At 46.0% G+C, this 25,625-nt stretch overlaps 2 protein-coding genes across 3 annotated transcripts in view; both read left to right on the forward strand.

Moving 5' to 3' along the window:
* Window positions 1-25,625, forward strand: part of LOC102449777 (MAX gene-associated protein) — a 256,194-nt gene that overhangs the window by 91,833 nt on the left and 138,736 nt on the right. The window lies entirely within an intron of this gene.
* LOC142829131 (MAX gene-associated protein-like) overlaps window positions 1-25,625 on the forward strand; it is a 72,083-nt gene that overhangs the window by 12,437 nt on the left and 34,021 nt on the right. The window contains 1 exon segment of the mRNA XM_089778826.1: window positions 10,822-10,992. The gene's annotated coding sequence lies outside the window, so the exon portion shown is untranslated.

Raw genomic sequence — 25,625 nt, forward strand, 5'->3', positions numbered from 1 at the left:
CAGACTTTAGAAACAGACATAGGCCTATATTTTTCATAGCCCTGTGTTATTTATTAAAATGCATGTGATCACGTAAGGGGGGGAAGAGTTGGTATGGTTGTTTTTTGCAAGGATGGTTTATATAGGGATGGATGTTGGGTATTCCTTTAGGCCTCTTCTTTGCTACAGTTATAACAGTTAGGAGACCTAGTTACAATATGGTAGACTTATGGTCTGCTTGCTACATAATTTCAAAATTTTACTGTCAATGGGACCTAAACATGTCCCTGAAAACTGTAAGTCCACTCTTTGCAATTGTATCTAAACAGTTTTAAGAGGTCCCCAATATGTGTTTATAGTTGTAGGGGCACTGTCTAAAGTGAGATTTAAACTACAGAGGAAAGCAGGATAGTCCCATGAATTAGGAAGTTTGGGGTCCTCCCCCCCCGATCTGCCATGGGCTTGTGCCCCCATGCCTCAGTTTCCCCACCGGTAAAACAGAGATGATCCGTAACCATATCTTGCAAAGTCTTTTAGGTATGGATAAAATGCTATACCAACACACTCAGTGTTTTGTTTGATACCCAAGTTCTACATTGGTTTACACCTTGCCCCAGACAAAGTAATTTTAAATATTGTGTCATTGCTCAGCACAGATGAAGCCAAGCTGTTTTCAAATGGGCCATCAAGAACTGTGGTTGAGCATCAGTTGGGATCACTTATTTTTGAGTCTGTATTTGCCGGAAACCCAATTAGTTGGAACCATGTCTATACAGTTTATATCATGTTTATACAGTGTTCAGTGACATTTTCAAAAAATGGTTTGGAGCCCTGTATGGATGGGGCTGGAGACACTGTTACAGAAGTGACATGTCATCTTAGAATTGTTGGGAGTAAGGACAGAATCAAATGTTTTAAATAAAATATCTTGGCAAATATTTCATTCTTATAAGCGTGTGTAATTTGCCACTGGGGGCAGTTGTTCATAAAACCCTGAGCTTCTTTTGAGAAGTGGGAATCCATCTCTTTCCAGCACTTGGAAGATAATCTTCCTATCTGATAATCCACAGATTGTGCTGCTTGGCTCTGCAGTTAAGCTGCTGAGATGTATTTTATTTGCAGTCAGCGGTGCAAATTCCTGGCACTGTGGGGCAGGGAGCAGAGAAAGGACAGCCCCGTTCGTAACTGCGGATCCGACATAAGTCGGGGACTGCCTGTATCCTTAACCTCCACTCCATCCTTAGTAATTAGCGGTCCCGCTAATTGTACCCTGATCAGTCTGGGACTGTGTTGTCTAAGGGGGAGGCTCAGAGGGACCATGGGGCTGTAGTGTCTCAGTGGGGGAGGATCCAGGACTTTAAGGACATGTCTGTGCTGTATGCTTCTTTCAGTGGTGTCTGGTGTGCGTTCTATGCAGCCCCCCTGCATGGCTATAATTAGTATAGGAAGTATGGCACAGCTTAGGCATGTAAAGAGACACCTGAAAGCCTCTCCAGTCGCCTGAGCCAGGCCGTCCTGTCAACCCTGATTTTTAACAGTGCAGTGTCCTACTGCTGGAGCCGTTCCCTGGAAGAGACTCAGGCAGTGAGCAAAGGCTCTGGCAGCTCCCGGCTGCCGGCCCTTCCCTGCTGCAGGGAACAGTTCCAGCAGGGAGGAGGCTCTGGCAGGCTGGGAGTCTGAACCTTTCCCCACTGCCAAGTTACCTCTTCCAGAGCCTTTCACTGAACGAGGTAGCGCGACACGGCTGTGCGGACAGATTGCTCTTCCCTCCTGCGCGCCACAGAATGTGGCCGGGGGGTGAGGTTCTTCCACAGTGGAAGTGGGAGCCGTGCCGCCAGGCTGAGCTACACAGCTGGGGGATGCGTGCACATGGGTCTGGTGTATTGTCATGTGATGGCCAATTAACGTGTGTGTGTGGGGGGGGGGGGGGTGAGGTGGGGGGGTTAATAAGTTTGTGAAGTCTAGACTGGACATACCCCAAACTCTTGTCCCAGGACATACAAAGTTGTGGTTCCCCATCACTATCCAGTAATTCCAGGTAAAAAATGTTAGTGAAAACAAGCCCCTTATTGTGCCCCTCCTTCCTTTCCTTCCTTACTCTCCAGCACATTTAGGGAGCGGGCTGTGTATTGTGGGGAAAATTCTTCTTGAGAGCAGCTGGCCTAACTGAAGGCTGGTTGGAGAGAGAGCATCATAAAAAGAATCCTACTGGGTCAGACCAGAGTTCCATCTAGCCCAGTATCCTGTTTTCTGAGGGTATGTCTACACTACAACGTTAATTTGAACTAACGGATCCAGACTAAAAAACTAGTTCGAATTAGCGTTTTGCCCTACACCCCCCACCCTTGCTCCCCTGCCGGGAATGGGGGTCAGGGCAGGGGCTTGCCTCTGCCCACCTGCCTGGTGCTCCATGGGAGTGGGGTCAGGGGCTTGCCCTCCCAGCATGGGAGGCGGGTTGGGACGTGGAACTTACAAGCCCACAGCTTTGCTCCCTGTCAGGAATGCCAGGTGGTAGAGCAGGGCAAGCCCTGGCATTCTAACCCTGTTCCCTGTCCTCACAGGGAACATCAGTAGGTGGAGCAGGGTTAGCCCCCGACCCCACTCCTCTGGCCCACTTGGAGCACTTGGTGGAGAGGGGCAAGCCCTTGTGTTCTCTGTATCTCTCTGGTTAATGCTTTTGTTGTAGCTCTCAGATGACAGAGAGCTCTTCAGTGCTCAATGTGCATGTTGATTGAAAGACAGGAAGAGCTCCTTAATTCTTGGACATAAAAAGAGCACTTGATTATAAGGTCTCCTCTGTAAGGATCTTATTCAGGGGGGTAAAGGGCAGAAAATGAAGGAAGGGATTGTAGAGAGCTAGGCAAAATAGATGGTGGTACATGCCCAGGAATATCTCAGGAGGCAGAATGTAATACTAGTTGGTGGTATTTGCCTAGGACATCTGGCCTACAGCCCAAACTCTGTAATAACCATTGACTGGGATTTTCAAATCAACAGTGTTCTTGGGATCCTAAATGAATAGTGTGGGTTTTTTTGAAAGTACTTTTAAAGTCAATGGAAGCTGCTGAGCATTGTTGAAAACCATTTGTTTAAGTACCTTTGTGTGGGCTTAAGTGCCTAACTTTCAGCACACAGGTTTGACAGGAATGATCCAGAGATGCCTGGGGCCTCTTCATCCCGCCTCTGAAAGATGCACGGGAAAAGGAGTGGAATTAAACTCTCTTCTATTTTCCTTTGATTTTTCTTGGAAGCACTATTCTTACACTTGTCCCTGGCCTGGCTTTTGGCTGAAGGCAAGGGAAGAAGAGGTGTATGTAAAACATGGGAGGCATTAACTAGCATATTGTGTCCAAATCTAGGTGTCAGACTTTTAAGAAGGATGTAGAGAAAGTGAAGAGAGCCCAGGGGACAGCAACAAAAAGGAGAAGATTGGAAAACCTGTCCTATAAGGAAAGATTTAAAAAACCACAAACCTGGATGTGTTTAGCTTTGACAAAAGAAGCCTGAAAGGTGACCTGGTAACAATCCTCAAATATATTGAGGGCTGTTATAAAGAGGATGGTGATCAGCCATGGAAAAATGACTGCTGACGGCAAGACAAGAAGTAACAGGCTTAATCTGCCGGAAGAGAGATTTAGGGTAGAGAGTAGGGAAAAACCTGTAAGGGTGGTTAAACTCTGGAACAGACTTCCTAGAGAGGTGGTGGATAGAGCCTTGTGTGGATACAAAATTGGTATCCACATCTGCAAAAATGATCTGCGGGTATCTACAAATTTGCAGGACTTTAGTGGTGGGAGCCCCAGTACTGGAGGTTTTTAAGAAGCGGTCAGACAAACACCCACTCAGTAGTGGTGCAGGTTTACTTGGTCTTATTTCAAGGCAGGGGCTTGGGCTAGCTGACTTCTCAAGGTCCCTTCCAGCCCTATACTTCTGTGATTCTAGGTACTGGAGATGTGCAGCTTGGGCCAATGGATGAAGCATCCTGATGGGGACTCAACCTCTGGCCTGCTGGGTGACCTTGGGCAAGTCAGTGCAGCTTGTTTTATACATCTGCCCTCCCACTCCCACTCAGTTCTTCAGGCAGGGGCTGTTCTTTACTATGTTCAGTGCCTCATACCAGGACCTCAATGGGGAACATCTAGGTGCTACTATAATACAAACCGTAACTAATAATTGCGCACAGTCTTTATAGAAAGATTCAATATCACCTGGAAACAAACAAACCCCCTTCCCCACATCTGGTGCTATCCATGATATATACCATTCTCCACGGCATCTTTTATTGCCTCACCTGAATTCTGACCGTTGAGCCTTGGTATTTTTATTCCAGTTTTCCCAACCCTTGAGAAACTTTGAGCTGTGACCACACTTTGAGCTGTGGCTTTAAAACTGTTAGTTTTGTGTGTATCGTTAAATTAAGTTGCTTCTGGAGATGTTTTAAATGGATTATTTATAGCTCCCCATTTCTCTGCAGGACCTTTTCACTTGGCTTCGTGGCAACTAAAGCACCTTGCTTTCTAGGATAGACAATAGTTTCACTTAAACCCCAAATCCTCATCCCTCTCTAAAATAATTTGCATATACCACATGTGAGAGATGAGGAGGCATGCTGGTGAGGGGTGTGGGTTTGATTGCCATGAAGTTGGGATGGCTGCATTATTTAAGCCACATATGAGTTAAGCAGGATATCTGATCATCCCATTCGCTGCAGGTGTGTATAATCTCATTCTGGCTTGTCCTTGTGCCTGCAAAGTTCCAACAGCCAATTACATCTCACCAAAAATTGGCTCATGGCAAATAGTGTCCTGGTCCTTCCATGCCTAAAATAAATGGATGGAGGAGAAGGAGGAACGGTAAGGAAAGCTCAGTTTTGAATCTTAATCTGGCTCTCTCCTTTTCCAGGCTGGGACTTGGTTCTCTTTCCCTGATTTCACTTTGGAGTATCTCGTCTCTTGGGCCTGTGCAATTTGTTTCTTATGGATGTGGGACGGACTGTTTAGGTAGTGTACTGGGTCATTAGTAATGAAGGCTTTCTGAAGACTCATTGGTGTTCTGTTTGGGAATCTGTGTGTGTGTGTGTGGAGCTTGGTGTCTTGTTATGGAATTGAGCGGTGAATCTTGCCTCACCAAGGTGTCATGAGGAGTAGATGCCTGTAGTCTTTTCCCCTTTAGATGCCTGTGTTTTAAAATCTCTCATCACAAGTGAAATAGTTGCTTCTCATTATTGTTTGCAGTTGATGTCTGTCTGTCTCGATAGCTGACTTTAAACTAGTGTCCTTCTCTATTTAAGAGTGGGCCTGGAACTGGGACGGGAGAAGGTGCCTTTGCAGAGCTGTGTTGATAGGGCCTTGCGCAGCCTTTGCTCAAATTCTTCCTGGCTCTTTTCTGTGTTCCTCACTTTTTGTAATACTAAAGTTTATGTGAAACAAAGGAGAATGACTATGGAAAGAGCCTTTCCTTCCTGTGAAGTGATGATTAACAATGATAAGTAATACCCTCTTACGCTTTCAAAGCCTTTTGTTCTTGAATGAATTCAAATCTCTTTATGAGTAACTGAAACATTGCCCTTGGGCATCATATTTACATCCATTTCATTCTCCAATGCCACTTTCTCTGTCCCTATTTCCCCTTTCCCTGCCATATGACAAACAACGTAAAAGGAATGTTTTTTTTTAAATTGAGGAACTAAAATATTCCCTGATTGCAAGGGTCTCTGGATAACTATGGGACACAAGCGCTCAAGAATGGTCTCCTTTGGACCCTGCCTAAAAGGGCTTGTCTACCCCTGATTAATTCTATGCGTAGACACATGCATTCCAGCATAAAGGAGCGTAACCCACTGAATAGGTGTTCTAGAATGCCCAGGTGTAGCTAGGCCCTTAGGTTGGTCAGTGTTGCTTTTTCAGCTTCAGCATGGACAATCCTGAATCTGGAGGCCAATATGAGGGACTGACAAATCCCGCAGGAGCTCGAGACTCAGGCCCGGGCCTGCAGTTAGGCAGACAAGGAGGAGAGGGGGCAGGAAACAATCTAGCTTTCTCAGGAGCATAAAGACTGCAGGCGTGAGGAAGGGCACTTATGTTTAAAGAGAAGTTAGACCTCTGGCATTAGTGTGGGGGTGAGAAGAAGGAAAAGATGGCTATTTCAGCCTTGTGTTATGGAGAAACCAGGACCTGTGGGCAGTGATTTACTGGCAGCTACACCATGCTTCAGAAACCAGTAGGGATACCTCATGTATCCTCTTACACAGAGCAGTGGGGGCACCAGCAGCTGCTTGCTGCTACCTGCTCTGAATGTCCTCTCTGGTTCCTAACATAGGCACTTTGAAAGGGCTTTCCCTGCCCCCACCCCTTCCCCAAGGGCTGACAGACTGTGTTTATGGGATTGTTTTACTCCAGGTGCCTCTTGGGGAAGGAAAGTGCAGATTCAGCAGCGGAGCCCTAGACAGCTGGAGCTGGCAGGTCAGGAATGTGATCCTGACAGCTGAAATGGGACTGAAACGGCTAACTCTGTACGTGCGGCGAGCAGGCCAGAGAGACTGGGAGAGCACATGTAGAAAGAAAATCCATAGAGAACTAACTTGCTCACGTTTCCTGCCTGGCTTTCCCCTTCCCTCTCTGTGCTGTTCTGTAGCCTGAATGCATTCTGTGTAATGTACGCCCACTCGCAGACGTTGCCTTGGCACCTGGCAGAGCCATTACATTGAGACTCTGTCAGCGCTTCTATTAGAAGCCCACCTCCACCTCCATCTCCACCCCCACCCCTGGCATTTTGTGCAAAATTTCTAATATAATGGCTTTGGGCACTGCAGCCCTTGTCGCGGGTGATTCCAAGGTATGCCAGCCATGTGATTACACTGTGGGAGAGTGTTCCTTGTGGCTTTAAAAACAAAAAGCCATTGTGGCTATTTTGGTAGCCAAACCAATTGACCTTGCAAACAAACCACCATTGCTGATTTGCAGAAGTCAATCTCCTAGCTGCTTTGAATCTTACACAATAACAATTCCTATTCTGTAAGGAAACAGAAGGTGGAGAGGGACTCAGGGGCTTGGAAATGGGACAAGGAGCCCTTCATCTCATGAATGCTGCTGCCTCAAACAGAGCAGAGGTAGGAAGTGTCCAACATTTTGCAACAGGTCAGCAAGGTGGCCTGTGTGAAACAAGTTTGATGTTTCCAGTGCTACTCCTAGAGGGTTAGTGTTCACAAAGAGGCCACGACGACAATGGCAGACGACTAAGGTTTGAACAGTTGTGGAGACTGGTTAACCCCAGAAAGGGCTGATGTATATTAGTAAAACCCATTGTGGGAGCCTGTCCTGATGTTCTACCTCCTCTGGGGTAGAGGGATTTCAGTATTCAACCTTTCAAGCCAGCAACACATTTTGCTAGCACTAGACTTTGAGAGGGGAAAAACAATTAAACTGTAGTTGGGGAAGAGGAGGTAGAAGGCAAAAGATCCTCTGACTTTGTAGAGTTAAGTGTGTTTAAAATGGCTCTAAGCTGAGGCTGTTAGACACTATCAAGAAAGGGGGCGGCCCGGGGAGAAGGAAATCAAGTGGAGCGGTGTGGTTTTTGTTGTTTTTCAGTCTGATAACTTGGAAACAGCTCCCTCATTAAATTGGCCCCAAAACAAACAATGAGCCCTTGAGACCAAACCAGAAACCCCAAATCCCCAGAAGCAAACAGACAAACCTGGTCTGGGGCCAAACCATTGCACGTCAAGCTTCAGCCCAAAGAGAATATTTCACAGCTGTGCTGTAAGCCCCTGAAATGAAGGCTTTACAATGGAAATGCTGACAACCCCTTGAGCAGAACAGAGCACTGTAATTAGTGTTCCACGTTTAATGTGCCAAAGGAAGCACAGCAGAGGTAAATGGAATACCTCGAGCCTTTGTTGTTTTGCAGCAGCAACAGATAAGAGCATGTGTTCAGACAGTAGATCAGAGACTGTGTGGTATGCCCCAGTTCCTGATGGTTTCACATACCTGTGCACTGTTTGGGGGGCTGGCGAGAGAGCTGGTAGGTGATCTGAGAGCTGGGCTAGCTTTAGGGTTTGGTGCTTGCCATTTGAATAAACCCTCTATAAGGACTCTCTCAACCCACTCCTGCCTGTGCGTCCTCACATGTTGATTGTCCACGCATCATCACATGTTGATGTTGGGGGTGGGATGACACAACATCATGTCATATTTCTGTGTTGCAACATCCCAAATAAATTCAGGACTGTAATAGTGCAGAAAGCAACAGAATCTCACATTATCAATAAACTACAGCCTATATTGGAACAGGATACCATACTCAAAGAGGCTCTGGGAGACAGACCCATAGTCTCCTATAGACAACCACCTAACCTCAAGATGATTCTTACCAACCACCACAGGACATACCACACTAATACCAACCCTGGTACCTTCCCTTGCAACAAACCCCGTTGCCAGCTTTGTCCACATATTCATTCTGCTGATACCATTATTGGACCTAACCAAGTGAGTTATAAGATCAAGAACACATATTCCTGCGCATCCAGAAATATAATCTATGTTATCATGTGCCGAAAGTGTCCGTCTGCTTTGTACTTGGACAAACATCTCAGACACTTCGCCAAAGGATTAATGCCCACAAAACAGATATCAGACAAGATCACAAAGAGAAAACAGTTTCTTGCCATTTTAACCAGAAAGGACACTCTCTCAATGACTTAACCACCTGCATTCTGCTACAAAGACCTTTTACATCTGCACTTGAAAGGGAATCCTCTGAACTGTCATTCATGTTAAAATTCGACACTTTCCAAAAAGGACTCAACAAACATTTGAACTATCTCACCCATTACCAAGATAGTTTCCCCAATTATCACCTCTAATACCATTAACTCACAAACATCCCACTCTCCCTACCTCTAATATCATCAATTCACAGACACTTACCTTCCTTCCTCCCCCCCCCTGCATCCCCCTCCTGTTCTGCAATGTGATTTGTCCTTTTCATATTTGTTCATTTTTTTTAATTGTATCTTTTGGTATATATGGTTGTGACTATTTTCTTCCACTATTTGATCTGAGGAAGTGGGTCTGGCCCACGAAAGCTCATAATCTAATAAACCATCTTGTTAGTCTTTAAAGTGCTACATTGTCCTGCATTTTGCTATTAATTTTGAGTGTTTGTCTTGTCCTATAGCGCCACCTCCTGGTAGCAGCACTAAGTCTAAACCCCCCTTCTGCCCTGGAAGTTCTGCAGTTGCCTGGTGACAGGTGACTGAAGAGTGTTTAGCTTGTGAAGTCTAAATCTTGCAGAATAAGTGCACTGATTCTGCCTAATGACTCTAAATTGGTGCATGGCTGGGTTTTCTTGCGTGAGAACAGAGTCTCATCCCTCTGTATGTGTTAGCTCTGGTCTGAGTGTCTCAAATGCTGAGGAGATGGAGGCTTTCCATATAGGAATAAATTGCTTGTCCCGTGGGAGTTGATAGAGCTCACTGCTGGTAGCATCCGTTCAATTATTTAAAGTGTATTCAATTTGTTAAAGTCTCTGGGGGCTGAAGATCTAGAGGTTGGTTACTTACCTAGTGTCAGGGTTTTGCAGAGTAACTGTATTGACTTTTGTACCATCTTGACTGTAACCTTGAGGACAGAACTCTGTCAACTGGGTGAAAGCTGAGCTTGAATAAATTAAAATCTGACCACTGTGCTTTTCCAGGCCATTTGTACTGTAGGTAAAACTGCAAAACAAGTCCATTAAATGTGTTCATGTTTCTGAGGCTTAGATTTTCAATCAAGCATGTCATCCCTGCACATGAGCAAGTGACTTGCTTCACCCTTACTGGAAAAGATAACCACTTTGCTTTGTTGCCATGGAGATCCTATCTTGCAAGCTACTTTTTGACAGGATGTGATATCCTGAGGAAGCTGTTGAGCAAGGTTTGCCTATTAATCATGTAGTTGGCAAGGACTTCTGCCTGTCTTGTACTTGCTCTTTCACTTTTAAATAACTAACAAAATAAATGATTTTTCAGGAACACTAAGTCCAAGTCTACACTGGCACTTGACAGTGCTGTAACTTTCTGGCTTGGGATGTGAAAAACATTCCCCCTCACCTCCGAGCGCAACAAGTTACAGTTCTGTAACATGCCAGTGTGAACCAGTCTACGGCTGGCAGTTACACCATTTGCAGAGGTGGTTTACGCAGAGCACTAGGAAAGCTCTCTCCCAGTGCTCGTGGGGTGACCATACTTTCAGTTTGAAGTGCTGCCACAGCTGCACTTTAAACTTTTAAGTGTACACAGAGCTTTAGTGTTGGCAAAAGGTGCTGCGTTGACATCAGAAGAGTCTGTTTATCCAAAAAACAAAAGCAGCAAGAAGAAGAGTACGTTTCCCCCAAACACAGCTCTTCCTATGCACTTCAAATCTAGTGTGGAGTGGCTACCTTTGGAAAAGGGAAGATTGCTGATTTCCTGTGGTCTTCTGTAAAGAAATTGTGAACAAAAACTTGACACCATTACATTCGTGGTGTGAACACTTAGCTGTTGGGACCACTAAATGTCACTATGAGTTACTAGTTTCCATTGCAGAAAACAGATATGTGTGGAAAATTATTGATTCACTGTCTTGTCTAGGGTTTTAATTTAATATTACCCTTTTCAGTTATCTACTTAAATCAGCAAATTCATTACACTTGTGACTTCTGCTGCAAACAGCCAAAGAACATCCAAAGGTTGAGCTGTCTTCTAGTGCTGGATTGACCTCCAAGCTATGTGTGCTTGGGAAAATGTGTGGGGATGTTGCATATCTGAATCCATCACAACTAGCCTTATCACTGCTCTTTGTCTCTGACTCACTCCTTCAGAGTGGGCACGTGCCAGCCGTTCGCGTGTGGGACGTGGCTGAATGCACCCAGGTGGCGGAGCTCCAAGAACACAAATATGGCGTGGCCTGTGTGGCATTCTCCCCCAGCTCCAAGTACATTGTTTCAGTGGGGTACCAGCATGACATGATTGTCAACGTGTGGTCATGGAAGGTAAGTGTGCAAGAAGATCCGTTTAATGGTAGGAAAAGATACATTGTGCAATGCCCAAGATGGTCTGGGGATAAATCTATGTATAGCTCCTTCACTTGCTGCTCCTTTTGATGTTAATAAAATCAGACAGGTTGGAGATGGAAGGGACCTACTGTATCATCTAGCCCATCCTTAAGGAGCCAGTGCAAGAGTGTTCCCAACAATATGTGACAGCTTCCTGGCCAGTCGGAAGGCTATTCTGTTTTGTCAGAGTCTGTGTTTTTTCCAGACAACTGCTGGAAGCTGATTCAAACTAAGGTTGTGGAAGTGGGAGTAGGAACCTTCACACACCAGGAATCTGTTTCAGTTTGGTTGTCAGATCTGGGGACGCTTAGATAAAAAGTACTGTGAGTGTGGATTTTATGGAGGTGATTGGCTGTGACTGTGACTATAATAGTACTTGAGGGGCAGTGTTGGAATACAGTCCATTCCTTATCTTCTGTGTGAATGTATAGCACTATATACATATTTTATAATGGTGATGATAAACATATTCTGCTTGGGGGACCTCCATGTTAATTAGAGAATCAGACAATCACTCAGGTATGAGTCATCTCCTTTTACCTCTGCAGTAACCAGTCCTCTCTTACATTTTTTTTATTGCCATATCTAATAATCTTACATTTTGCAGCTGCAGGTCGAAATTCCCTTGGAACGTTATTAACCACTTCATCACCTTTCTCATTCTACTGTTCAGATTCTGTCTTTTCCTGATCCTCTCCTATATCAGCTAGTGTTCCTGAGCTGTTTCTTTTTCTTGTAGACAAGTGATGTAATGTTAAAACATGGTTCCCTAGTGGTCCCTGAAACCCAGTGTTCAGTCTTCAAGCTCTTCTCAGTGAGGCACACAGAAATAATGCTGAAGATGAACGTAATGTGGAGTATGGCTGGGATTTAATAGAGAACTGTGAGAATCAAGATTTTTATGGTCTCTGCTCTCCCACTATTATTTGTGTTACTGCAGTGCAGGGGTGAGCAACCCATGGCTCTCAAGCCAAATATGGCTCAGTATGGAACCAAATATGTCTCTGTTGTTACTCCCAAAAGATATGCAATGTTTTACATTAAAATGAAAAATTAATTCAAAATTCTAAAAACGTATCATTACTCATGTCAAGATGGGTGTTTTTTGGTTTAGTTCACCTTTAACCAGAGATGAAGGTAAGGTGGTGCACCCCGGTAAAACCGGCTGAGCTGCGGCAGGAGCAGGGTAGGAGACTCTGCTCGTTTTTAAAGGGACAACTGAGGGTGCACTTAGGGGACACATGCATGCTCCAAGCTAAGATAGGGGCTAGTGAGGGGCTGGTGGCAGCAGATGCCTCCATCTGGCTGCAGTGGCCCGACTCCAGCCCCCATCTGACTGCTGCTGTTTATCCCCAGTCACCATGCTTCTGGGGCACATCCTGCTACCCAATCATGGCAGTCCCACAACTGCTGCAACAGCCCGGCCGTGGCAGCCAGGCTTGGGCTTTGGCTATAGCAGTCTCACCAATAAGGCCCCAATCAGGGCCCAGCAGCATCCTGTCCCCAGCTCGGATCCTGGGGAAGGCCACGGTCTGGACCCCTCTGGCCGCAGGAAGGGCTAGTGGTGCTCCCCTCCTGCTGCAACATGGGTAGGTGGGGAGGCCACCATCCGGCTGCGGCAATCTTGGCCCAGCCCCATGTCCAGCCACTGCTGCCCGGGTGCAGCAGCCCAGCCCTAGCCAGGTAAGGTAATCCGGCCCCAGGGACCCCCCCACATACTGTACTTACCACCCCCAGTGCCCTGCCTCCTGCACTTCCCACACACCCCAATCTCCTGCCCTGAGTTCCTCATACACCCCATTCCTGACTCCTGCACCCCCACATCCAAAAGCTGCACCCCCAGCAGCAGCAGCAGAAGTCCCATAAAATAAAGTCTGTGAGTACAATGTTTAATTTATGCTGTTATTAATCATCATGTCAATTGGCAATAATATTAAGTTGTATATTTTCAGTCATGCAAATTGGCATTCTTATACTGGCTCTTTGTTGACCACTTGTTCTGAATTTTGATGTAGTTTGGCTCTTTGGTTTGAAACGGTTGCCGACCCCTGCTGTAGTGCCTAGAGATTCCCCACTAAGTGTGGGGTCCCACTGTGCCAGTGCAGTACACACACAATCAGAGTCGGCGTCTGTGCTAAAGAGTTTACAATCTAACAGATGAGGCAGGAGAGAAGTATTATCCCCATTTTGTAGACTGGAAGCTGAGGCACTGAGAGTCTTTTAATTAATTAAAGCCTGAAGGGACTTCTAGGTCATCACAGGCCATTAAACTTCACCCTGTTACTTTTGTGTTGAGCCCTGTGACTTGTTTGGCTAAAGCACGTCTTCCAGAACTCTTGCCCAAAGTCACAGGGGCAGTCAGTGACAGAGTCAGGAACTGAACCCAGATCTCCCAAGTCACAGGGCAACCAAAAGGCCATCCTTTCTCAGGCATGGGGTCATAGGAATGGCTGGTGTGATATCTCCATCCTTCAGTCTGGGAGAATGACCCAGAAGTTTGGTCAAGCTGAAGCAACCAACTGTTGTCTGAGGTGCTCCCCAGTTTCCAACTGGAGAGAGGCCACAGCAGCCGCCCAGGTGTTGAGGACAGGAAGAGCTCCAGCAGCATTTCCTGTTAGTTTATTTGGGGAGAAGCCCCTGAGTTTGGGGCTTGAGAGTGCTGCTTGCTTTCTTCAGTCCCTGGCACCTCTGACAGCGCTCTGCTGCTGATCTCCAAGAAGCTTCTGGAATGAGCATCTGAGCTAAGTGAGATGGCTTCTGAGCCAAGGGCTGAGTAGCTTGGAGTGCTGCTAGTGGAAAGAAGGGGGAAGTGGGGCTTATGGCTTTGTGAGAGAGGAATGGGGAATGGAACCATTGATCAGAGTGAGTGGCTGGCTGACCATTGAGTACTGCAGGAAATAGATCAAGAATTTCAATCCAAGAGAAGAGAGTGGCAAGATCTTTGAATCTCCTCTCTGCTGCTAACCCATGGAAGTAACATTCCTGCCCCATGTTGATGGAAAGGGAACCCCTGCAATCTAATCATTATGCTCAGAAAATACCTCTTTCCATTCCCCCCTTCCCTTGGTTATTTCATGTGCATGAAGAGAGGAATCACAGCAGGTGTGGGCGCTCTTGTCTCTTTTCTCTGAGGCTGACCAGAAGCAGCATGTTCACCTCTCGTTTTGCCCTGTGACTTCTGTCTGCCTGGGACATGGCAGCGACTGATGGTATTTTCCTGTTGAAAGTGCTATGCCCATTGCTGACCGAGGACTGAAAGACCTCCAGCCAGTGTTGGCCTGCGTGTGCTTTCAGCGTTTAGAATGGGAAGTCTGTTTTGTTCTGTGTGTCCTGGGATTATGAAATAGCCAAGGTGCAGATGACTGTTTTACTCTAGCCACAAGTGACCCAAGAACCATTATGTGGCTGAGACAATGTAGCAGCAGGTCTGAATGTAAAAGCATGATGTCCAAACTGCCAGAGCACCATAAGTAGTGGACAGAGCTGGCTCTGGGGTTGGAGCATAGGTCCCAGGGCAACCACCCTGCCTCTTCCTGTCCCTGCTTCACTCCTTCTCTTTACCCTTGCACCCCCTCCCTCGAGTTATGTGACTTAGGGGATTATAGGAAGGCCTGGCGTGGGGTAGCAGCAGGGGTTGGACCCCCTGCGTTCAGCACAGCAGTGGGAAGCAGAGCGCCCCAGCCTGTGTCCCTCAGCTCCCCTGAGCCCTGCATCACTCAGGGGAGCGGAATGGGTGGGGACTGGGCCAGGGTGTCCACTTCCCGCTACCCTGGTGAAGTGGAGCACAGCAGGTTGGGAGATGGTGGCAGGGCAGAGAGAGCTGTTAGGTTGCTCTGGCTCCCACCACCACAGAGAGTGTGAGGGGGGGGTCCATCCATCCATCCATCCATCCATCCATCCATCCATCCATCCATCCAGGTTATTTCTTTTGGTAGGTGAATGCCACTGTCCCCTTGCTAGGGCGTTTGCAAAGAGATCCCCTTTTCACAAACCTCATCCCCAATCATGTCGTCATTTCTCACCACCCCTCATAAAATGGAATGTGCATTTAAACATCACAACACAAGGCATATATGTGGAAATATTCCTTCACATCAACCTCCTTGAGCACAGAATGATCAGGAATTCCTGCATGCATTTCCTTCCTCTGAGCAAGGTATCACACATGATAGTCCTAATAGACAATGCAATGTGCATGTACAGCATAAACCAACCGGGGGAAGCCAGATCACTTTCCTTGTGGGGAGAAGCAGTGAGAGCTGTTACCTTGAGACCCCTAGCAACATCAGGTTGGTCGACGTCACTGGAATTCTGGCACTCAAGATCTGTGGGACAACTCATCTGCTTGGCACAGTGACCTTGGCACTAAGTCGTCTCATCATGGAATCTTCTCTGCTATCCTGCCATACGTTTCTGCTTTCTCTAGTGTGGACTCTGACAGCGAGTCAAAGAAGGTCATTTCTCAGTATTTCTCTCATGCTCTCTATGAAGCCTACTGTGAATAGGTCCCCTGAGCATACCCTCACATGACCCCATCTACCGCTTTGATGTGTCAACCATGGGCACCACCACCAGGCTCTATTCTACCTCTACAGTAGCTGTACTGGGATCCTTAGGATGCACATCATCCCCATGCTTCTCTGGTTTCCAGCTTTACCCATGAACCTCCAAGATATTCCCTCTCAGCCAGGGCATTCAGAACCTCAGAAGTTGCAGAGGAGATTGTGGAAGAACAGGGGGGGCAGTAATGAGGCAGAGATGACTGCAAAGACCAACATATCTCCCTCCTCCTTAGATGAGGCAGTATTATTAGCCAATGATTTCTAGCATTTTCCAGGACTTGGAAAAAAGTTGGAGGAAATTAGTTGGCATACTTATATGCGTCCTCTGAAAATAAAATAAAACAAAACAACCCGTCCCATCTGGACACTGCGAAAAAATGGACATATCCTGATTTTGGTGATGCCTACATGGAAGTGGGCTGATGAAAATATTATGTCCTGGTTAGGAACGTGGAATTCCTCTTCTCTCACTTTACTCCCAGCTCCATCATCATGGACACTGTAAACTGTAGGGGCCATTAACACCAAATGAGGTTCATTTTCTGTGACGGGGTTGGAAATGCTTGGACCTCTTCAGGAGGAAAACCTAATCCTCAGACATCCTACAGTTCTAAATTGCTTATTATCAAGGCTTAATGGTGAAATGACTGTCAGCTGTTCAAAACTAAGCAGCTTCATTGATCAGCTTCCTGAGTCACAGCATAACCAGTTCAAAGCTCTCATCCGGGAGGGACATCTAGAAGCCAAAACAGCGCTACATTCTGCCCTCAATGCAGCCAACGCAGTGGGCTGGTGCATCTCCACAGCTGTGGTTATGCATCATGGTTACACCTTTCAGGCTTCTCTAAACTGGTGCAATCGACTGTTGAAGATGTTCCCTTTGAAGGCACCCAGCTCTTCCTGGAGAAGAGAGACTTCTCTATTCATACCTATACAAATTCTAGGACCACTCTGCTCATTAGGAATCTACGCGCCTGGACAAAAGAGAAAATTTAGTCTGCAGCCTCAGCACAAACCATGTACCTCCTAATACACAAGTTAGTGCTATTACATACTCAGAGGAAGAAAATAGAAATTCCCTAGGCACAGCCTTCCATGTCACAATCCTACATCTTCAAACACCAGTTTTGATGTGTTGGTCAAGGCATTGACAGATAAATTACCCCGAATTGCTACAACTAACCAACATTTCCTACCTATTTGGCTCATCTTGTAATGTTCAGAAGTATCTGGAAATGTGTTACATGAGACTAGTAGGTCCTGCAAATTGTTTGCAGTGGGTAGTCCATCCACTTCTCATCCCCTTTCAAAACACCCTTCCCTGCCCTTCTTCAGGGAATCTTCACATGAGAGTTAACTGTTTGTTTCCTGCAGTTAGGAGACAGAATCAATACCCACACATCTACAAGGCAAAGGATTTTACTCACTATTTTCTTATATCCAAGAGGAAGGAAGGCTGGAAACCCATACTAGACCTCAGAGCACTCAAAAATGTGTGAAAGCTCAAAAATTCAAGATGGTTAAGATTATTCTAAGCTTGGATCAGGGAGACTAGTTTTCCAGTTCTCAACCTTCAGGACACCTACATCCATATTGCAATCCTCCCATCCCACCAACTGTTCCTCAGATTTACCTTCGGACAAAACCACTACCATTACACAGTACTTCCCATTTGGGTTATAATTAGCTTTGAGTTTTAGTAGTGTCCATGTACCTGTGGTCTCAAAGAACCATGATGTGCCCTTCTCTGGATGATTGTCTCCTCACAGTCCAGTCCTTCCAAGAGTCTTGAATAACTAAATCCAGAATAGACTTTTTCACAGAATTGGGCTTCTCCAGAAGTCGACCTTCAATTCCAGTGCAATGCCTGTAATTCATAGGCACCTGCCTGACATGTTACAGGCCAGAGCACTCTTACCTCAACACAGATTCCTCTCTTTGGCCTTGCTTATAAAAACCATTCAAAACAGCCCAGAAGTATTAGGAAATAACATTGCCTGCAACTTTTGGGGCATATAGCAACAAGCACAGCAGTAATACCATATGCCAGGCTTTATATGTGATGACCAGAGACAGACTAGACAAACTCCTGTCTCTACCCACCAAGAATAAAAACTCCTTGGACTGGTGGAAAGACGTAGGAAATGTTTGCAAAGAGATCCCCTTTTCACAAACCTCATCCCCAGTCATGTCATCATTTCTCACCACCAGTACATCCCTCATAAAATGGAATGTGGATTTAAACATCACAACACAAGGCATATATGTGGAAATATTCCTTCACATCAACCTCCTTGAGCACAGAATGGTCAGGAATTCCTGCATGAATTTCCTTCCTCTGAGCAAGGTATCACACGTGACAGTCCTAGTGGACAATGCAATGTGCATGGACAGCATAAACCAACCGGGGGAAGCCAGATCACTTTCCTTGTGGGGAGAAGCAGTGAGAGCATAACATTACATTATCAGAGGCATACTTTAGGAGCGTGCACACAACTTGATAGCGAACAGTCTCAGATGCAAGTTCCCACACAATTGTGAATGGGAGATTAAACTCAGCAATACGCTACTACAGCCTATTCAGATTGTGATGAACACCCACCCTATGCCTGTTTGCCACTCACCTGAACAGGACAATGTTCATGTTACTGTTCCAGAGTAGGAATAGGGCAACACCATCTGCATGATGCTCTCCTTCCCTGAGACAGAAATCTTTTCTATGCTTTTCCTCTGTTTCCCTTACCATCAAAGCCCTATTAAACCTGGTGTTGAAAGGCCTAACTAGATGTCCCTTGAACCTTTAGTCACCTATTCACGTACATACTTTTCTTTGAAAATAGCTTTCCTAATAGCAGTCACCTTGGCTAGGAGAAGCGGAGAAATGACAACTCTAATGGCACATTCCCCCTGTACAGTATTCTTTTTGGGACAGGGTTAAACTCAAGCCTAATCCAAAATTCATCCCTAAGGTTACCTAGTTCCACATGAACCAGTTGATTCACTTTCTAATTTTTCCCCCAAACCGCACCATGACAACAGGGAACCTACATTAAACACAGTACATGTCAGAAAAGCCTTTGTCTAGGCTAGGATGAAAGCTTTCAGGAAGTCTCATAAGCTTTTCTTGTGTTGTGGAAAGATCCCAGGGCTCAGCAATATCAGCCTAGAGACTCTTCAAATGGGTCTGAAACTGCATTAGACAAAGTTATTTGGTTCACAGTAGGGCCTCTCTGTATAGTATCCACACATACTCCATGAGGTCGATCTCCTTGTGCATCACAGACATTCTTGAAGAATGTATCTCAGAAATGCACAGAGCAGAGAGATGGGTATTGGTCCATACCTTCACAGAACGCTATGTCATCACTGGGAATTCCCATCTCTGATGCCATCCCGGCTCCATAATATTGCCTTTTATAACTGACCTGACTCCAAGGCCCTAGCCTTCCAAAAGGGATATTGCTTAGGAGTCATCTACAGTGGAGCACACATAGGCACAGTACTTGAAGAAGTTACTCATCTTGTGCAATAATAATGGTGTTTTTGAGATGTCTCTCTCTATGGGTGCTCCACAAACCACCCTGCTCCCCTCTATTTAAGAGTTCCTGTCTGTGTCTCGGTGGTAGAGAAGGAACAGAGGAGGGTTAGCAGCGGTGTGATGTCTAGTCTAGTGGCTGGGAACAAGGAGAGAGAGTGCACGTATGGGCCTAATGGATACTGTTACTGAAGTTTTCCGTTCAGCAGCACAGGGATGCAAGCACATGTTCAGTGGAGAACCCACAGTGACCAGCATCTCAAAGAACTGTTATCACTGCACAAGGTGAGTAATTTCTTCTTCCGAAAGAATGTGGCACTCTTCTGAGTTGGTTCTTAAATGTAACCACAGCATGGCATGAAGGGAGACTGTGTTATATAAGAAGTGCTATCTTTTGGGTAAGATGTGAAATCGAAACACCTGACACTTCGGTCATTAGCAATTCCAAGAAGCTTTTGGCAGGAGAAGAGGGTGTTAATTTGCATACTGGCAAAATTCTGATTTGTGGTTAGTTGTGTTACTCCTACCTAAATACCCCCTGCAGTGTAAACTGTTTTGCCTTCCTGTAGTAAACCTATGCATTGTATTTTTATGCTGTTTTGATGAGGTGGATGTGTTACAGTAGTGTGTGAAATAATTTTTGAGTATCTAATGTGTAAAAACTGTTTTGGTATTCTTTTGGACTAAAGATGCTATATACATATAAGATTATGATTTTTTTTTTAAAGAGGCTTGCCTCATGGTAATTTCACACTAGATGTTCAGATTCTCTTCCTTAGTTGATCAAGGTCTGGTGTGCTATGAGTTCAGCATTTGAGCCCCGGAGAGCAAGGAATGGAGGAGCCTCTCAGTGTTGACTCCATCTGCTTGCTTGGGTTTTTTTTTTTTTTTTTCCTTCCTGTTTGAGTGAGGCTTTGGAGAGGGAGTTCTCCAGGTAGAGGAGAAGCAGATACAGGAGTCTTGAGGGAAGTGTGTGTTGTGTTTGGGGCTTTCTTGCTGTGTGCTGAGCTTGTGTTTGTGAATGAGGGTTGGTGTGTGTTCTTTTTTGTTTTTTGTTAATTTATTTATTTATTTTCACCCGTGTTTGAGAGTGAGGCTTTTTTTTCCCCCCTCCCCTTGATGGAGTTTGTGCTGTGATTGGCAGGTGGAAACTGTTGGCTTCTAATTAAAGTTAGAATTCTAGAAGCCTCTGCTGATTGGCTGAGCCTTGGTAGGGGGAGGGGCTTTATAAGGCAGTGGGCAAACGACCAAAGAGCTTGCAAACAGGTGAGTGCTAACAGGGAGTTTTGAGAGGGAGTTGGGAAGGGAAGAGGGAAGGGGGTTCTCTTGCCTTTCTTTTTAAATTCCTTCTCCAGGACAGCAGCGATGGTTAATGATGGGTCTGCTGTTGTTACCTGCACGGCGTGTGCCATGTTTGTCTTCCTCCCGGAAGAAAGAACGGATTTCATCTGCACGAAGTGCAAGCTGGTCGAGATTTTTGGAAGAAAAAATTAGAGGACTGGAGGCCCAAGTGTCGACCTTACGCTTGATCAGAGAGGATGAAGACTTCCTCGATAGAAGGCAGCAATTAATCCTTCAAGCATGGTAGGCAGAGGAGCCAGAGAGGGCAGTCAGTGACCAAAAAGAGAAATGGCAGCATGTAACTTCTAGAAGGGGAAAAAGGCCAGCACGGGAATCCCCCGATGCTATAGAGGTAAGCAATCGCTTTCAAGCTCTCTCCACAGGCTCTGCAGTGCTGAAAGCTCTGGAAGGGACCTCACAAGGAAGAAACCAGAAGGGAACACCATCTACTGCAAGGCATTCGGGATGTCACTGAGAGGCTTAGCAAGCTGATCAAACCTTCGGATCGCTACCCCTTCCTGCTTCTCCATGTAGGAACTAATGATACAGCCAAGAATGACCTTGAGCGTGTTACTGCGGATTATATAGCGCTGGGAAGAAGGATCCAAGAATTCGGAGCGCAAGTGGTGTTCTCGTCCATCTTCCCTGTTGAAGGGAAAGGACTGGGCAGGGATCGTCGAATTGAGGACGTAAATGCGTGGTTGCAGGTGATGTCGCAGAGAGGGCTTTGGTTTCTTCGACCATGGGACTCTGTTCCAGGCACAAGGATTGTTAGGAAGAGATGGGATCCACCTAACGAAAAGAGGAAGGAGCATCTTCGTGGGAAGGCTTGCAAACCTAGTGAGGAGGGCTTTAAACTAGGTTCGTCAGGGGACGGCGACCAAAACCCTGAGGGGAGAGGGAAAGTCGGATACTGGGAAGAAATGCAGAGAGGAGGGAACAAGAAAGGAGGATCCCTGTTTCAAATGGAGAAGATAGGGCAATCAGCTGGTTACCTGAAGTGTTTGTACACTAATGCAAGAAGCCTGGGCAACAAACAGGAAGAACTGGAGACCCTGGCCCAGTCCAAGAAATATGACTTAATTGGGATAACAGAGACTTGGTGGGATGACTCGCATGACTGGAGCGCTGTCATGGAAGGGTATAGACTGTTCAGGAAGAACAGGCAGGGGAGAAAAGGAGGAGGAGTTGCACTATATGTAAGAGCACTACGATTGCTCTGAACTCCAGTATAAAGAGGGAGAAAAACCTGTTGAGAGTCTATGGGTTAAGTTTAAAGGAGCAAACAATAGCAGTGATGTTGTGGTTGGTGTCTGCTACAGGCCACCGGATCAGGTGGATGAGGTAGATGAGGCTTTCTTTGGACAACTGAGCAAAGCTGCCAGATCACAGGCCCTGGTTCTCGTTGGGGACTTTAATCACCCTGACATCTGTTGGGAAACTAATACGGCAGTACACAGGCAATCCAGGAAGTTTTTGGAGAATGTTGGGGATAACTTCTTGACACAAGTGCTGAAGGATCCGACCAGGGGCCGTGCACAGCTTGACTTTCTGCTCACAAACAGGGAGGAACTAATAGGGGAACTGGAGGTGGGTGACAACCTGGGAAGCAGTGATCATGAGATGGTAGATTTCAGGATCCTGACCAAAGGAAGGAAAGAGAGTAGTATGATACACACCTTGAACTTCCAAAAAGCAGATTTTGACTCCCTCAGTGATCTGATGGGCAGAATCCCCTGGGATGCTAACATGAAGGGGAAAGGAGTCCAGGACAGCTGGCAGTATTTTAAAGAAGCCTTATTGAAGGCACAGAAAGAAACCATCCCGACGCGTAGCAAGAGAGGCAAACATGGTAGGAGACCGGATTGGCTTACAGGGGAAATCCTTGGTGAACTTAAGCACAAAAAGGAAGCATACAAAAAGTGGAAACTTGGACAAATAACCAGGGAGGAGTTTAAATGTACAGCTCAGGAATGCCGGGGGATTATCAGGAAGGCAAAAGCGCAAATGGAATTGCGACTGGCTAAGGATGTAAAGGATAACAAGAAAGGTTTCTACAGGCATGTTAACAAAAAGAAGGTGATCAGAGAGGGTGTGCAGCCCCTAATAGATAAAGGAGGTAACCTAGTGACAGATGATGTAGGGAAAGCTGAAGTACTCAATGCTTTCTTTGCCTCTATATTCACGGACAAGGTCGGCTCCTGGACTTCTGAGCTAAGTGATAGAAGATGGGATGAAGATGGACAGCCCATGGTGGGTAAAGAACAGGTTAGGAACTATTTAGAAAAGCTAAACGTACACAAATCCATGGGTCCGGACTTAATGCATCCGAGGGTGCTGAGGGAGTTGGCAACTGTCATTGAGGAGCCTTTGGCTATTATTTTTGAAAAGTCGTGGAGATCGGGAGAAATCCCGGATGATTGGAAAAAGGCAAATGTAGTGCCCATCTTCAAAAAAGGGAAGAAGGACGATCCAGGGAACTATAGGCCGGTCAGTCTTAACTCGGTTCCTGGAAAAATCATGGAAGGGATCCTTAAGGAATCCATTTTGAGACACTTGGATGAGAGGAAAGTGATTAGGAATAGTCAGCATGGATTCACAAAGGGCAAGTCGTGCCTGACCAATCTGATTAGCTTCTATGATGAGGTAACTGGATTGGTGGACATGGGAAAGTCAGTGGATGTTATATACCTTGACTTTAGCACGGCTTTTGATACGGTCTCCCACAATATCCGTGCCAGCAAGTTAAGGGAATGTGGATTGGATAAATGGACGGTAAGATGGATAGAAAGATGGCTAGAAGGCCGGGCCCAGCGGGTAGTGATCAATGGCTCGATGTCAGGTTGGCGGTCAGTTTCTAGCGGAGTACCCCAAGTTTCGGTTCTAGGACCGGTTTTGTTCAATATCTTTATTAATGACCTGGATGAGGGGATGGAGTGCACCCTCAGCAAGTTTGCGGATGACACTAAGCTAGGGGGAGAGGTAGATACGCTGGAGGGCAGAGATACGGTCCAGAGTGACTTAGACAAATTGGAGGATTGGGCCGCAAGAAATCTGATGAGGTTCAACAAGGACAAGTGTAGAGTCCTGCACTTGGGACGGAAGAATCCCAAGCATAGTTACAAGCTGGGGACCAACCACTTAAGTAGTAGTTCAGCAGAAAAGGACCTGGGGGTTACAGTGGATGAGAAGCTGGATATGAGTCAACAGTGTGCCCTTGTAGCCAAGAAGGCTAATGGCATATTAGGTTGCATTAAGAGGAGCATTGCCAGCAGATCAAGAGATGTCATTATTCCCCTTTATTTGGCATTGGTAAGGCCACATCTGGAGTATTGTGTCCAGTTCTGGACCCCCCACTACAAAAAAGATGTGGACGCATTGGAGAGGGTCCAGCGGAGGGCAACCAAAATGATTAGGGGGCTGGAGCTTATGACTTATGAGGAGAGGCTGAGGGAGTTGGGTCTGTTTAGTCTGCAGAAGCGAAGAGTGAGGGGGAATTTGATAGCAGCCTTCAACTTCTTGAAGGGAGGTTCCAAAGAGGATGGAGAAAGGCTGTTCTCAGTAGTGACAGATGGCAGAACAAGGAGCAATGGTCTCAAGTTGTGGTGGGAGAGGTCCAGGTTGGATATTAGGAAAAACTATTTCACTAGGAGGGTGGTGAAGCACTGGAATGGGTTACCTAGGGAAGTAGTGGAGTCTCCATCACTAGAGGTGTTTAAGTCTCGGCTTGACAAAGCCCTGGCCGGGTTGATTTAGATGGGATTGGTCCTGCCTAGAGCAGGGGGCTGGACTTGATGACCTTCTGAGATCTCTTCCAGTTCTATGATTCTGTGATAAGGGGATGGGTTGATGAGAGAATATGATCTTGGTAACTAATTGACCATTCATTTTTAGTGGGAAATATGTCAATGGAGGGATGATAGGAGTTACTATAGAGAATTTCTGGGTGTCTGCCTGGTGGGTCTTGCCCACATGCTCAGGGTTTAGCTGATCGCCATATTTGGGGTCGGGAAGGAATTTTCCTCCAGGGTAGATTGGCAGAGACCCTGGAGGTTTTTCGCCTTCCTCTGTAGCATGGGGCGCAGATCACAGCTGGAGGACTCTCTGCATCTTGGGACCTTCAAAGTATTTGAAGGCTTCAATATCGGAGATATAGGTGAGAGGATTATTCTAAGAGGGGTGGGTGAGATTCTGTGGCCTGCACTGTGCAGGGGGTCAGACTAGATGATCATAATGGTCCCTTCTGACCTTAAAGTCTATGAGTCTGAGTGTCAAAGGGGAGTCCCATCCAGTCTTCAGCTAGAAGGGTAGTGATTGCAATATGAAGGGTGTGACAAACCCTACCCCCCCAATTTAGAATTAAGTGGCTGGCATAACAAGTGAATTCAGAGGTAAGGTGATGTAGACTCAAGAAGCAGTGAAAGGAGGAAGACATCACAGAGAAGTTTGTATGGGAAGAATTTAAGAATTAGAAAAATCCCTTATGAGCCTATTATTTCACTCTGTTCCTTTTTTCATGTGTTGAAATTGTGTCACAGTAAAGATCATAATGTCATAGAGCCTGATTCTTTTGCATGGATAGGAAGAAATGCAGCAGAAAATTGTAAATCTTCACTAAAACATAAATTTTGAATAATGTAAAGCCTGTTCATGACTACAATAAAGTGAATGGCCATGTTTTTAAATGTTTCCGTTTATATACAGGGTGCTCTTTAACAACAGCGGGGCCTTAATTTTTTGCTAAATTGACTAGTGGAGCACCTCAAACAGGGCAAAGAAGGAACCTGTTGAGATTTTGACCTGCAAGTTTTTATTTGCAGCTGCTCTACCCTCATCTGGTGGTGTTTTCACACAGTTTGTGATGAGTAAAGTTGGAGCTCTGCAGCAGAAGATTCCTGGAGTTAGCACACCCCAGCCCCTGACAGGGCCACAGAAGTTCAATGTCAGGCCTACACCAATAATGGTCGTCACTCCAGTGGTTCCCTCAAGGCCATCTCCAGTTTACTGCACTGTCTCACCTCCTGTCACTGCAGCTGCCACCACCTCTCTAGTTACGTTAGAAAGTGTTACCACTGTGATATCATCTACTGTGACCACTACTGGCCATACAAGAGCTAATGAATCTACCCACT

This window comes from Pelodiscus sinensis, chromosome 5 (assembly GCF_052426305.1).
Source record: "Pelodiscus sinensis isolate ZL-2025 chromosome 5, ASM5242630v1, whole genome shotgun sequence".
NCBI classification, from domain to species: Eukaryota; Metazoa; Chordata; order Testudines; family Trionychidae; genus Pelodiscus; species Pelodiscus sinensis.